This window comes from Camelus dromedarius, chromosome 10 (genome assembly GCF_036321535.1).
Source record: "Camelus dromedarius isolate mCamDro1 chromosome 10, mCamDro1.pat, whole genome shotgun sequence".
Lineage (NCBI taxonomy): Eukaryota > Metazoa > Chordata > Mammalia > Artiodactyla > Camelidae > Camelus > Camelus dromedarius.
Window position 1 is genome coordinate 55,026,331 of NC_087445.1, and position 15,793 is coordinate 55,042,123.

Sequence of the window (15,793 nt, forward strand, 5' to 3'; positions counted from 1 at the left end):
ATTTTCACTGCCCTAAAAATCCTCTGTGCTCTTGCCTGTTGATTCCACCCTCCACTCCCAACCCTTGGAAACCACTGATAGTTTTGTCCCTATAGTTTTGCCTTGTCCAGGATATCAGGTAGTTGGAGTCTTACGGTACACAGCCTTCCCAGACTGGCTTGTTTTACTTACTATGCATTTAAGTTTCCTTCATATCTTTTCAGGGCTGGATAGCTCATTTCTTTTCTTTCTTTCTTTTTTTTTTTTTTTTTTTTTTGGCCTGAATACTATTCCATTGTTTTTGTCCATTCAGCTACTAAAGGACATCTTGGTTTCTTCCATGTTTTGGCAATTATGAATAAAGCTTGCTATAAACATCCATGTTCAGGTTTTTATGTAGAAGGGTTTCAACTCCTTTGGGTAAATACCAAGGAGCACAATTTGTGGATCATTTGGTAAGAATATGTTTTAATTTTGTAAGAAACCATCCAACTATCTTCCAAGTTGGCTGTACCATTTTGCATTTCTACCAGCAGTGAGTGAGAGTTCCTGTTGCTCCGCATTGTACACAGCATTTGGTATTGTCAGTGTTCCAGACTTTGACCTTTCAGGTGTTTAGTGATATCTCATTGTTTTAATTTGCATTTCCTTGATGACATAGTATGAGAATCTTTTCATTTTTTAATTTGGCATCTGTATATCTTCTTTGGTGAAGTATCTGTTCAGGTCTTTCGCCCATTTTTTAACTTGACTGTTTGTTTTCTTATTGTTGAAATTTAAGAATTCTTTGTACATTTTGGAAAATAGTCCTTTATCTGATATGTCTTTTGCAAACATTTTCTCCTTGTCTGTAGCTTGGCTTCTCATTATCTTGACGTTAGTTTTTTCATAGCAGAAGTTTTTCATTTTCATGAAGCCGAGCTTATCAATTATTTCAATCATGGATCATGCCTTTGATGTTGTATCTAAAAAGTCATCACCATACCCAAAGTGGTCTACATTTTCTCCTATCTTATTTTCTAGGAGTTTTATAGTTTGCATTTTACATTTAAATATATGGTCCATTTTGAGTAAATATTTTGAAGGATGTAAAGTCTGTGTCTGGTGTCTAGATCCTTTTTTTGGGGCATGTGGCTATCTAGTTGTTTCAGCACTATCTTTGCTCCATTGTACTGCCTTTGCTCCTTTGTCAAAGAACAGTTGACTGTATTTATATAAGTCGATTTCTGGACATTCTATTCTGTTTCATTGCTTTATTTGCCTGTTCTTTTGACAATACCGTGCTGTCTTGATTACTATAAATTTATAGTAAGTCATGATATCAAGTGGTGTCAATCCTTCATCTGTTTTCTTCTCCTTCAGTATTGTGTTGGCTATTCTGGCTCTTTTACCTCTCCCTAGAAACTTTAGGATCAGTTTGTCAATAGCCACAAAATATCTAGCTGGGATTTTGATTGAAATTACTTTGAATCTACAGATTAAGTTGGGAAGAACTGACATCTTAGGATTTTAAGTCTTCCTACCCATGAACATGAAGTATATCTCTACTTATTTAATTCTTTGAGTTCACTCATCAGAGTTTTGTAGTTTTCCTTATGTAGACCATATACATACTTTGTTAGATTTATACATTGATATTTAATTTTGGGGGGGTGATAATGTAAATAACGTTGTGTTTTTGTTTTTAAATTCCACTTATTATTTGATGGTATGTAAGAAAGCAGTTGACTTTTGTGCATTAATCTTGTATGTTACACTATTAGTTCCAGGAAATTTTTGGGTAGATTCTTTAGGATTTTCTACACAGACAATCACATCATCTATGAATGTCATCAGTTTTATGTTTTCCTTCCTGATCTGTGTACCTTTTATTTTTCTTGCCTTATTACAACAACAAGGACTTCCAGGATGATATTGGAAAGGAGTGGTCATAGAGGAGTTCCTAGCCTTGTAGCTGAACTTAGTAGGAAAGGTTATAGAGTTTTTCATCATTAAACGTGATGTTAGCTGTAGGTTTTTTGTAGGTTTTTTTAAATCAACTTCAGGAAGTTCTTTACTCCTAGTTTATTGAGTTTTTTAAAAATCATGAATAGGTGTTAGATTTTGTTAAATACTTCTACATTAGTTAATAAGATCATGTGATTTTTCTTTTTTTGCTTTTTGATGTAATGGCTACCCCTCTATGTTTTTATTAATAAAATATAGTTTTGTTAGAAATATTTTATTTAAAAATTTATTTAAATTATATTATAGGTAAGTTTTCCTCTTCTCCCTGTCCTCTAAATGTGTTCATGCTCCAGAACCCTGTCCTGAGCCCTCTTTATATATATATTCATTTCCTGTATGGTCTCAGCCAATCCAATGACTTACTTATCATCCATCCCGAGAGAACGGGATTCTGGGACCTGGTGACCTAAAAATAATTCTAGTTCCTCCTACTCCAATTCCAAGCAAACTTACTTCTGGGCCAACTAGGTGTCAAGCTCTTTCAGTGACTGGGGGTGGATAAGACCTCAGGCTTTGCTGAGGTCCCTGAAAGAAAACTGGACGGGAGCTTTCCGAGTTGCTAGGCAGTCACCTAGAGAAAGCGTCAGAAACCAGGGATGAGGAAAGGAGGGAGTTGTTATGGGAAGACACTGGTTTTCAGAGAGCTTTGCATGTTAGAAGAAATCCAATGCCAACTCTTGGCAGTGTGCTCATTTCCATCATACAGAAAGGCAGGAGGAAGTTGAAAGAGTGGGCAAAGTCTGTCCTTCTCTCCAGGTTGGAAGAGTTCAGGTAGAACTGAGAGTTGAGAAGCTTCCCTCAAGAGCCTCAGTGGGGGCTGATATCCCACTCTTAAGCCACAGACTCCCAGGGTAAGAGATACCTAGCTTCTTTCAAATTGCCATAATTAAGGATATAAAAGTATTTAGGCTTGATGGGCCCCAAGAGGCAGAAGAGAATCAGATTGAACAGTTAGGACACAAAAATGGTGGAACAGACCTACAGGAGGAGATGGATGACCATCTGTGAGGGAGAGGGAGAGCGAGCACGAATGCATGCATGAGACAGGGGACAGAATAAAACATAGCCTTCTTGGAGCTTAATAACTTAATTTTTGAGCTAAAAATTTGCCTGAGTTAAAGGAAAGGGTGATTAATATTGAGGCCCAGATTAATGATCTGAAGAAGTAAATACAGGAATCTCTCAAAATATTTCTTTGGTTTGTCTCCCCCTACATGAACTCAGTCACCCCAAATCAGAAACTGAGACATGGACTTGGGTGCAGACAGTGTGTTTTAAAGATGATTCCTGGAAGCAGGAGTGAGAGGATGGAGAATGAGACAGGGAACAAGTAAAATCCAATATAAGGATGCATTATTGAAATCACTGCTGTGGGCAGCAAGACTCAATTCCACTGGGATCTCCTGAGAAGCATCCAGAATGCTTCCTGGAACTGAGCCCTTGAAGGACAGGAGACTGGAGCATTTATCTACTGTCTCCTATTCCCCATTGATCGAAGGCTGCCCCTGGGAACATTAACTCTGCTGCACTTCAAGATGTGGGCAGTGGTTGAAGTGGACAGCTGTCAGCACAAGGCAAGTCTGAGCACACATGGAAGTGTACACTGCAGCTGCAGTTGACATCAGAGATTGGTCAAGTGGCTGTGAAGCAGGGCACCAGTCATATCTGTTACAAATACTTCAGCAGAAAGATAAAAATAAGAAAATCTTGAAAGAAAAGTTACTGGGGGAGAAATTCAAGAGACCTAACATACAAATACATGACACTGCAGAAGGAAAACATAGATGGAGAGAAGCAATAAGTAAAAACAACCCTTGATACCAACTTCCTATTTTCCATTTCTAAGATTTTTGACTACTTTAGGTATTACATATAAGTGAGATCGTACAGTATTTGTCCTCTTGTGACTGGTTTATTTTGCTGAGCATAGTGTCCTCAAGGTTGTAACGTGAAAGGATTTCCTTCTTTTCACAGGCTGCATAATACTTCATTGTATATGTGTGTGTATACCAAATTTTCTTTATGCATTCACCTGTTGATGGAAATGCGGGTTGCTTCCTGCTCTTGGCTATTGTGAATAGTGCTGCAATAAACACGGGTGTGCAGATATCTCCCTGATGTCCTGTATTGAATTCTTTTGCATATATACCCAGAAGTGGGATTACTGGATCATATGGTAATTCTATTTTTAATTTTTTGAGGAACCTCCATACTGTTTTCCATAGTGACTGTACCATTTTACATTCTGTACATCCTTGCCAAGACTTCCTTTCTGTTCTTTTGATGGTGGCCATCCTGCTGGGTGTTACATGATATCTCATGATTTTGATTTGCGTTTCCCTAGTGACTAGTGATGTTGAGAGATATAATTTTTGTTGAAAGCATGAATAAATATTGATCCTGGACAAAGCCTACTGAGAAAGGTACTGCCATTCTTTCTTCGTGCCTCATCTTGGGTGAACTCAAGGGACTTGTTGTCAGACCTATCAGAGACATAAAAGAGCATCCAGGCTGAGCTCAGTATCCAAGGGCTCCAGTCTGGGGTGGGTGGGGCAGCAGGCATCTCCAGGCACAATGTGTTGAATCATGTGTCATCATTGTGTTTCTCTGTGTACTTTTCACCTTGGAATAGGAGATCAGAGAGTGATTGGTAGACTAGAGGACAAAGTTCAGCTGCCTCCAGAAAAGGAGTTTGACTGGGCAGGGTCATAAAGGATACCAAACCCCACCCATTCTATTTTTTTTTTTTAAATGGTATTTTTTAAAAAATTGAAATACAGTCGATTTACAATCATGTTAATTTCTGGTGTACAGCATGGTGATTCAGTTTTACATATATAATCTTTTTAATATTCTTTTTCATTATAAGCTATTACAAGGTATTGAATATAGTTCCCCCTTTTTTATAGTAGGACCTTGTTGTTTATCTATTTTTTATGTAGTAGTTAGTATCTGCAAATCTGAAACTCCCAATTTATCCCTTCCCATCCTCATAACCAAATTTGTTTTCTGTGTCTCTAAGTTTGTCTCTGTTTTATAAGTAAGTTTACTTGTGTCTTTTTTAAGATTCCACATAGAAGTGATACTATATGGTATTTTTGTTTCTCTTGCTTACTTCACTTAGTGTGATGATCTTCAGGTCCATCCATGTTGCTGCAAATGGCATTGTTTTAGTGTTTTTTATGGCTGAGGAGTATTCCATTGTACATATATACTACAACTTCTTTATCCAGTCATCTGTTGATGGAAATTTAGGCTGCTTCCATGTCTTGGCTATTGTAAATAGTGGTGCTATTTAAACACTGGAGTGCTTGTGTCTTTTTGAATTCAAATTTCCTCCAGATATATGCCCAGGAGTGGGATTGCTGGATCATATAGTAGTAAGTCTATTTTAAGTTTTTTTGAGGAATCTCTATACTCTTTTCCATAATGGCTGTGCCAGAGTACATTCCCACTAAGTGTACGAGGGTTCCCTTTTCTCCGCAGCCTCTCCAACAATTATCATTTGTGGACTTTAATGATGGCCATTCTGACTGGTCTAAGGTGATACCTCATTGTAGTTTTGATTTGCATTTTTCAGTTAATTAGCAATATTGAGCATTTTTTATATGCCTGTTGGGCGTTAGTATGTCTTCATTGGAGAAATGTTTTTGTAGGTCTTCTGCCCACTTTTGGATTGGCAGACCCCGCCCAGCCTTGTCGGGGGTCAGCAGTGGCTTCTAGGCCCAGGGAGGGGTTCTGGGCCGCTAGCCGGGGAGTCTTGGGTGCAGCGGGGCTTGCTAAGTGAGGGTGATCCTAGGGACGGTTGGTTTCCCAGCCAGGATGTAGTCTTTTTTTCCTTTCTGACATTTCTCACTTCTTCCTTGTGCTCAAACTAGGATTTATGGAAAATTATTTCTATGACTGGTAAAGCCAGAGCTGGGGGAAGGTCATGTCACCAGAATTGAATAAAGTGGTCAAACTAAAAAATAGCTTCAGCCTAGAAACTGGGAAATGGGAAAAATTCTTAGTGGCCTGAAAGTCACAAGGTTTATGTTCCATACCAGCTCTGACACTAAATTGTTGGTCATTTCAGGGTTTCTTTCTTTCTTTCTTTTTTTCCGATTTATGAAATGAGGGGGGTGGACAGTTTATTCTTAAATATCCTGTCAATTCTGGTGGAAAAAATCGGCAATTCAGCATTAATGATTGTTTTCAATTCAGTAAGTATTTACCAAGAATCCTCCATGAGGACTGTGCTAGGTACTGGATAAACAGAATTTTTAAACAATACGGTCTCTGCCTTTAGGAAGCTTTTGGTCTAGTGAGGGAGGCAGGCAAGTAAATTGGCAGGTAAATGAGCAGCTAAGGACCAAGCTACAGGTTCTTACAAGGCTCTATGGAATATAGTTGAAGGAACCAATTAATTCTGCATGCTGGAGTCAAGGGAAAATATAGGAAAAGGTGGCACCTGATTGAGATCTTTAAGGAAGACTTTGGAGAAGGAGGAAGAACAATCTTGGGAGAGAGAGGAAGATTTTCAGTATCAAAGAAGCATGATGGTCCAATAGATAAATCAGGGAACAGATTTTAGTGCATTGTGGAATGTGGGTTCACAAGATGTAGATAGTAGCTCAAGGCAAGACTGAAGGATGGAATGGGGTCAGATTAATAAGGAACTTGAAGGCCAACATCTTTTTTCCTTTAGATACCTGAGGTTTATTAATCAGGAATGATTTGGGACGCTAGTAACAGACTATCCAGCTCAGAGTAGTTTAAGTATAAAGACATTTAATTTTCTCGTAGAGAGCCAGAAATGTAGAGATCATTCCAGTTTGATACAGCATCTCAACAGTGTCTTCAAAGGCTCAGGAAATTCCTTCTGTTTGTCTTTCATCCTCACCATGCCAACTTGCCATTCTTAGGCTTTTTGCCTCATGATCACCTATAGTTAGTGTAATGTTAGCTGCTGTAATAGAAAACTCTCCTAATTTGAAGGGCTTAACATAACAAAAGTTTGTATTTCCCTTCTAGAAAATCCAAAATAGGTATAAGCAGGTAGATTTTATTCAGATAGTTTTCATCTTCTTCTCTACCAGTTTCAGTATATCTTCCAGGACTAACATGCACATCTGTATCAAGCTGGGAGAGGAAAAGAATGTGGAGGACCGTGCGTGAGAGCTTTTTAATGTGCTAGCGCTGGAGGCATTGTGCAGTTACTTTGCCCCATATTCTGCTGACTGGAACTCAGCTGTATGTAACTGCAAGGGAACATGGGAAGTGAAGAGCACTGGTGTGCGTAGGAGGAAGAGGAAGTATTTGTTGATCAGCTAGCAGACTTTGCCACGTGTTACAGAATGAATAATGCAGCTTTAAATACCGCCTTTTACCAAACTACTTTCAAATAGGAAGAAAGGGCCTAGTGTAGTGCCAGAAACCCGCCCTTTTGGGTTTATACCAATTTTTCTGAAAATGTCCTAGATGAATTCCCCTTACATCTCCCTGGTCAAGGCTGTGCGGCATGCTCACCCTTCGTTGGCTGCAGTGAGGGTAGAAAAGTAAGCATCTGAATGCGCAGTGATGGACGTAGGCTATTTTGAATCATATCCTGGAATTTGGGAGGGATGTGTTCATTGGACATATCTGACGTGTTAAGATCTGTCTGATACTTTAATAAAATCTGGGTTTGGTTAGCCAGGAGGAAGGGGGAAAATGGAGATTGAATAGTCAACTAAAAGTGTCCAGCAAGGAAGCCAAGGAGATTTTTAAGTAGAGGAATGACATGATCTGATTTGTGGTTTAGGATGATCTTTCTGGAAAATAGATTGAAAGAGCCTTCCTATTCTGAGGCATGGGCACCAATTTATCTCAAAGAGTGTTACATTCTAATAAGGTCAGAGAAAATCTTCCAGATCACTCAACAAAGTGGATGTCTCAAAACTTTTACCTTGTAGAGAAAGACCCAAATCTTTGATTCCAGAAATAAAATTTCTTTTTGAATAATTAAAGCCTATGTCATTGTGATTGATGGGCCAGGAAAATGTTTTAACATTTTTTTCATGAAAAGAATGTTTCCTTCCCTTTGAAACCTTGGATATTTTTATTTCTCACACAGAGGTCTTTTGAATGTTCTTTACTATCCACAAATGAAGAGTACCATATTTAAAGCATAGCTACACCATAACGTGACTTCCTTTGGGCTCACAAGAGTGGTTTCTAACAACTGCATGTATGAGCTTAGGCAAGGATGACATTAGCTGTGATGTTGACCAGCATTTTGGTGTGAATGGGTAGAGACGAGTAAGGCAGAAAGAAGGGCATCTGAGTCAAAGAGAATTTGAGGTATAAATGAGTACGGAACATAGAAAAACAGGAATATACTCACTCATTATTATATGGTCACGGATGTGTTGTTTAAACTCCCAGAGCCTCAGTGATGCCCTAAGAATCATACAGGATGATTGGTTAGTGCAAAGTATCCACACCTTCCTCTACATTTAACATCCCCTTATAGATAGTTCCATGTGACTAATTCCAGCCAATGAAATGTGAGCAGAACTGATACTGGCCTTTAGGTCAAGGCCATTAGGAACCTCTGTACCTTTCCTATCTCACTTTTCTCCTGCTGTGCTGATGGTGGTTGGATGCCATGTGTTTCAGAGGCCATAGCTACAGGATAGAGGAAGGCCACTGACCCCACTTTGCACAAGCAAGAAATAATCCTAACCAGATAACACAGGGGAAAAAACAATCCTATCAGATAAAACAGGACAAAACAAACAAATCTTTGAAAATGACACTACTCCTATGGGTGAGTTAGAATTCTAGAAACAGGTGATGCTTTCACTGCTACCTTAGCTCATGGGGGTTAATCCTCACCTCTGATACTTGTAGTTTATTAATTAAGAATGAATGAATTAATGACTTAATGTTTGGTTAGGTTCCACTTTGGTCAAGGAGCAAGGCTTTTCTTTCACCTTACCCTCCTTACACAGTGTCCAAGGCCTCTACCATCCATTCAGGGAGCTTACGAATGTCTTGGATAATGGATGCTGGGGTGTTCGTACTTGAAAAGACGTCAGTGCCGAGTCCCACTGGGCCCTCAAGTCTGCAGGCCCTTCTCCCTCATATTTAACTGCCTCTACTCCTCTCTCTCTGGTTTCAGCCTCTCCTCTGCCTTCTCATTCCTTTCTCCACCTTTAGACAAATACAGTCTGAATGAGTAAATGAAGGCATGCAAACGTTTCTGTCTTGTATTTAGATCAGGGTTTCTGTGCACCTTTATTTGTGCTTTGGTGAGGGCAAAGTAGGGGGAAAATTCCGTTCATCTAAGAGTCTAAGGGAGCAGAAGAGAGTAGAGAAATATGCTAAAACACAGATTATGAATTTAAGTTACCTTTTATTATCTTTGTTAACATGATTATTAATAATAAATAGATGGAACATGGGCTGCTGTTAGATGATGTCATATCAAGAAGGAAATTCACAGAAACAATTTTTAAGAGATTTTTTTTGTGTGGCTTGCAATCATCCTGAATCATTGAAACACTTTTTATCCACTTCTATCAGAAGTCAACAACTAGCCATGTTTAGGGGCACGTAGGTGCCGATGCAAATGAAGAAGCAGAACAACCAACAGTTTCTAGAAATGAATTCTAGAGCTTACCTGTATTTGATCACTGTCTCTTAATCTCATTCGGAGTGGGCATCTTCTGACACGGTCCGAATGACCCTTGCTTCTCAGGACTCATGCCTTTGTGTAATCCCCTCTGCTTGAGTATGACCTAGTTCTAGTGACTTGCCTCTTACCAGCAGAATGTGACAAAAATGACAGTGTGTCACTTTCAATATTAGGTTATGGAAGATTGTGACTTTCATCTTGTTAACATCCTCTCCCTGGCCCTCTCATTTGCCCACCCTGATGAAGTCAAGTGCTACAGGGAGAAGCCCCCATACGGTGCTGGAGACAGAGATGGGGGGAAGATTTATTCCCTTCTTTTGGGAAGTTCATAGTCTACAGAAATAGTATAGTGCATCTTTAATAGAGGCTTATAAATAGAGCTGTGGCAACACAGTTAAGGAACAATTAGTTGAAATGATCAATAAGTAATGTCAATAATTACAGCAATCAATGCAAGTTTTCTGAAGATGACAGTGCAAAGCAGATTGTGTATAGCCTAGAGATGGAGGGAGCATCAGGGAATTCCGATGGAGAGACTGAGACCTGATAATATTTCAGTTGTGGTCCAAGGAAGTGACCGGCTAGATGGGTCACCTTGGGGAACGCAGATGACTCAGAAGATGACACAGAACACAGAAGAAGCAAAGAAGGAGTCTGATTAGAATCGAGATGGGAACCCTGATCTAAGCTACTCTTGGCTGAGGATTTCCCCAGTGGTTATCAAGGATGGTTTGGAACTTAGTAACATGGGGAAATCCTGCATGTTATTTTCTGTTACCATGTATTTCACAGCCAGATTCTCCTCAAACCATATTTATAAAGGCCTATGACCTCCTTTTAAAACCTTTAGCTAATGCAAAACAGACACAGAAAAATGTGCAAATCAAAAATGTATATATATAGCACTTGAGCTCACCATAATACATTATCGAAGAGAAACAGGAACCAACTTGAACTAGCTCCTAATGGCCAACACTTTGATGATTTGAGCAATAACAACTATAAATTAATAAAACAATGGATGTAGCCCCTAGAATAAAATAAATATCTGTGAGTTGTATTTATATTAATAATTGAATAAATAAATAGAAGGTAAAGGCCAGCTCTTTCTTTAATTAGGTGTAGAAATTAATAGGATGGGTATAGAAGATCATCACTAGGCAAACAGTATTGATAACTGTGGAAAGTAAGAATCATTGATGTTAAAAGTATGATGGGTAAAGTATGATGAGAAACAGGACATTTACATAGTCTCAACCTATTTCCATATTTGATACTTACTAACTACAGGGGGCAAAACACTAGCTTTCCAAATGGAGAAACTTGATAGGCACCCCCTTAATCTAGTAGTGAGATTTAGTGTCTCTAGTAATAAGATGTATGTAATGAAGTCGTGTACCTCCTGATACAGTGTACTGAGAAAGGGCACAGCATTACTTCTGCAATATTCTTGCCCCAAATACACCATCTCACCTTAATCATCAAAGCGTAGAGCAAACTGAAATTGAGAGACATTCCGCAAAATGACGGGCCACTTCTCTTAAAACGTGCCAACGTTTTGAAAGAGGAGCTGTTCTAGATTGGAGGAGTCTCAGGAGACATGAAGACTTGATGCACTGCGGGGTCCTGGCTTGGATCTTGGACTGGAGAGAACAGTAGTGGCAAAACCGGTGAAATTCAAGTAAGGCTGGTGCCTTAGGTACCAGTATATTTGTGTGAATTTCCCTTGTACTCTTTGAAAGATGAACAGTTAACACCTGTCTGCTGCTTACTTGCTGCCCGATTCCATTTCTGTTTTACAGATGAGGAAACTGAGGCACAGAGTGATTCAGGTGGAGTCACACACCTGGTGAGCTGCAGAGCAGGGAATCAAGCGAGGCTGCTTCCCAGAGTCCATGTTCAACTTCCCTGCTTTCTGTTTCTTAACCAGAGTTCTTTGAGGGATTGTCCAGGGCACACTTCTGGACCTTGGACCCTTGAGCCGGCCGAACAAAACAAGCAGTTTTTCCCCACTGTCTTCACACTGTGTCTGGAGCCAAGGCCGTCCTTCCTGGCTGGGATGCCCCTCCCAAAAGCATTTCTTCTGAGATCCTAAAATAGAAGTTCGGGGCTCTGTCTTCCCACAGAAAATATCAACATCTATATTTATCCCTTTTCCAGAAGCTGTGGAGACCCAGTTCATGCTAATTGTAGTTTACCAAACAAGCTGATTCTTAACCCCACGAATATTTTTGCCATGGAAGGCGCCTACAACTTGTGAAAACGAACACATGGCGAACTGCTTGCTCTTTTCGCTTCCCACACATGATTATATTTCACTGCCTGTTAATTGTGCCGTTGCATCACGGGCATCATGGAGACGTGACCGAGGATGCCATGGCATGGACTTGGGGTTGATTTCTACACAAAATTCAGGCATGGGGAAACCTGGCCGGACACTGCTTGAAATGAGGTCCTCTAATGATTCGTAGGCCAGTAACCCAGAATTTAATTATTTATTTCTTTAACCTTTTTAAAATTTTGTTTTTAAAACCTTTTTGTAATTACCAAGAACATAAAGACTAATGAATGCATATATGTCCATCACTTAGATTCAACAATTACCAGCATTCTGCCAAAGACACTTCACACATACATACTCATCACACACAAGTAGACATATTTACTGGGCTATTTCAGAGGAAACTACAGATTCTGTGTATCAGAGGTTTAAATGGGCAGCATATTGTAGGATCTGCTGTCTAGAACTGACATTGGGTAGACCCCACTCTGTGTGTATGTGAGACAAAGTTAGAAAGATATTTAGGAGTGAGTGGTGTGGATGAGCCACCAGGGTGGAGTAAAAGACTTTGGGGTTTAACATTCCATTGTGGAATCAGAAAGGAAACGCTGGAAGTTCTGTTCCATTCCCTGTCTCCAGCCTCCCTTCCCTGTTTCCTCTCCTCTCCACTTTAGTTGAGTTGGTTACTTGCCTATCAGAACACATGGCCCATGCTGCCCAACCCTCATCTTCGTTCAGGAGTTCTCTTTCCTTTGGTCTTTCCTTTTCCTCTCTCACTCTTCAACACCACCCACCTCCTATCTTTGCTTGTCCAAAGCTCACTCATTTTCCAAGACCTGACCCACCGCCGCCTTCTTCCAGAATGCACCTCCTCCACTTTTAAATCTCTCTCTCTCCTTCCCTACAATGTGGAGGTATGATCTCCCCACTCTGAGCCCCCATTTGTTATATGACTCTGGTGCTTCTGGGCCCCCTGTCTCTTTTCATTTTACCTTTTTTTTACTTAGCTGTGTGTATGACATATCTTTTCCTCTTGATTAAAAGCTTCTTAAGAGTACCTGCTACACCTTATTGATCTTTATATTTCTCAAAGTGCCTCGTCCCTAGTGGTGCTTAATTAATGCTTATATGTGGATGCCCAAAGGCCCCATAATGATGGCCCAGCTCATCAATGTTCAGAAATTGCTGTGGTCACTTAGGGCCAGCCTTTCCAGTGTATCTGTCTCTGGCTTGAATGGCTAGGGAGAACCAGAATATCAACACCCCTTTCAGGGCTGTGATACTCTGGGACAGCGTCAGTGGGTACCACTGTCCCTTAGTGCAGTGAGGTCTTTGTGATGCTGCTGGAGTGAGGGTGAGCATAGCCGGGTGCTACTTTAAGGCCCTGAAGGGCTGGCAGATGGCAAGGATCTTTGGTCTTTAACAGACTGGATTCTCAGGGCAATTAGAAATAAAAAAGAGCGAAGAGACCAATTCACGAAATACCTCCTTCTTTCTTCAGATAAGATACATTTTATACACTTTATGAGGTTAATGTCCCTCGCTTCTGATTACAAAAATCCGATTGGCATATTAATCAGGTTATAAAAGTGAGAGAAGGAAGAACCGCAAAAGAGGCAGCAGCTGCTCTTTTGCGGCTGAATCCATTCAGAATATAAAATTTCTGCTGAGATATTTATTGTAAAATAGGTTTTTTTCCCCCCTCTTCTTGCTTTTATTTTTAGCCAGTGTTACCCCAGCATCTGTTCCACCTCGTGTGAGAAATGTGTTGGAATAGCGGGTGAGAGGAATGTACTTAGAAAAATTGGGAAGGCTTCTGCAGAGTGTGAGAAGAGAGGGAAGACGTCTTGCTCTATTTGAAGACTGAGAATCTTGGGAGGAGCCGACTTCCCTCCCCTTGACACTCATACTTTCAGATTCCAGAGCTTTGAGAGATACCTGGGGAAGACGTAAATTTTGTCAGCAATGCCTCTACCGAGGAAATGCCTAATGTTTCTTTGATTACTTTCAGTGATGAGTAACTCATTACCTCTCAAAGCAGCTTAAAAAAATTTTTTTAAAGTGTAGTTGATTTACAATGTTAGTTTCAGGTGCACAGCAAAGTGATTCAGTTACGCATATACATACATATATATTTTTTCTTTTTAGGTTCTTTTCCATTATATGTTTTTACAAGAAATTGAGTATGATTCCCTGTGCTATACAGCAGGTCCTTGTTTCTATACTTTATATACAGTAATATGTGTCTGTTAATCCCCGTCAAAGCAGCTTTAAAGAGGAAAATAAAACAGTGGTTTCTTGGATCTTGTTGCAAGGAACCGAAAGCCAGCAGAAGAGCCCATGTGAGTCACAGGGAGCAGCAATCCACAGGCTTGTGTGGTTCCATGACCCACATCAATTAGAAAGTTCTTCCATGTTCATAGTTGAAATTTCCACCCATTATTCTGCCTTTGATTCCACAAATCTATTTTCTTTTCAGGTATTTAAAGAATAGATTTCTCTGCTGAGTGTTCTCTTCTCCAAGTTAAATTTCCCCAGTTGTTCTATCAGTTCTTCCCAATGCATTGTTTGGAGGGTCTCCACCATTCCAGTTACCCTTTCTCTGGTCACCTGAGTTTCCTCAGGGTATGGGTTCTAGACTTGAGTCCATTGCTCTTCCTGAAGAGATCCCTCCTTTGCAGGTATAGGGAAGGAAAGAGATGTTGCCATCTTATTCTGCTTGCCTCTCACTTCAAGTCAGCATCAATGCACTGAGAACCCCGAGTCTGGTGTGCAGGTTGTTAGAACTTGTTACTAAACTGAATTGATAGGTTTTATAAGGAAAACACCATACAAAATAGGGGGCTAAAATTTCAGGGTTTCAGGTAAAGCAGTTATTTCTTAAGATGTGCATTCTGACCCTTGCAGGAAAAACTTTATAATGGACCACAAGCATGAACTGTACCAAACAGGGTAGTCCAGAAAAATAGAAACAATCTGGAAAAAATGAAGAGGTTTGTTATACAAGGAGTCTGGGATGAATTATTGGAATTGAACATTAAACACTGTTTAAGTGTCCTGATGATAAAGACAAAAGTGAAAACATAGTAAGTCTTTTTTTTTCCCTAGTAGAGGAAAAGGTGTCTGTTTGATGGGCAAATTTTGTTCTATGAAATATTTACCACATAATACAATCTACTTATTTATATTCCATCTCAGCCCCTCTGAAAGTAAGCTCTGTGGCATCAGGGACCATGCTTGTCTTCTCTGCTCTCCTGTTCCTCTTTTGAATGTCGTTTGATATTTAGAGACACTCAGAACACTTTTTGGACTGAATTCCACAAAAGATTTTTTTAAATTTGCATTCTTTTTTTTATTGAAGCCTAGTCAGTTACAATGTGTCAATTTCTGGTGTACAGCATAGTGTTTCAGTTATACATATATTCATTTTCATATGCTTTTTCATTATAGGTTACTACAAGATATAGAATATAGTTCCCTGTGCTACACAGTATAAACTTGTTGTTTATTTTATACATAGTAGTTAGTATCTGAAAATATCAAACCCCCAATTTATTAATTTCCACCCCCTTCCCCCTACCCACTGTAACCATAAGTTTGTTTTCTATGTCTGAGCTTGTCTCTGTTTTGTAAGTAAGTTCATTTGTGTCTTTTTTTAGATTCTGCATATAAGTGATATCATATGGGTATTTTTTCTTTCTCTTTCTGGCTTACTTCACTTAGATGATCCTCAGGTCCATATGTGTTGCTGCAAATGGCATTATTTCTTTCTTTTTTATGGCTGAGTAGTATTCCACTGTGTATGTGTACCACAACTCCTTTATCCATTCACCTGTCAATGGACATTTATGTTGTTTCCATGTCTT

General features: G+C 39.6%; 1 long non-coding RNA gene across 1 annotated transcript in view; it reads left to right on the top strand.

The window, feature by feature from the left end:
* LOC105087920 (uncharacterized) overlaps positions 1-15,793 on the top strand; it is a 372,451-nt gene that overhangs the window by 167,773 nt on the left and 188,885 nt on the right. The window lies entirely within an intron of this gene.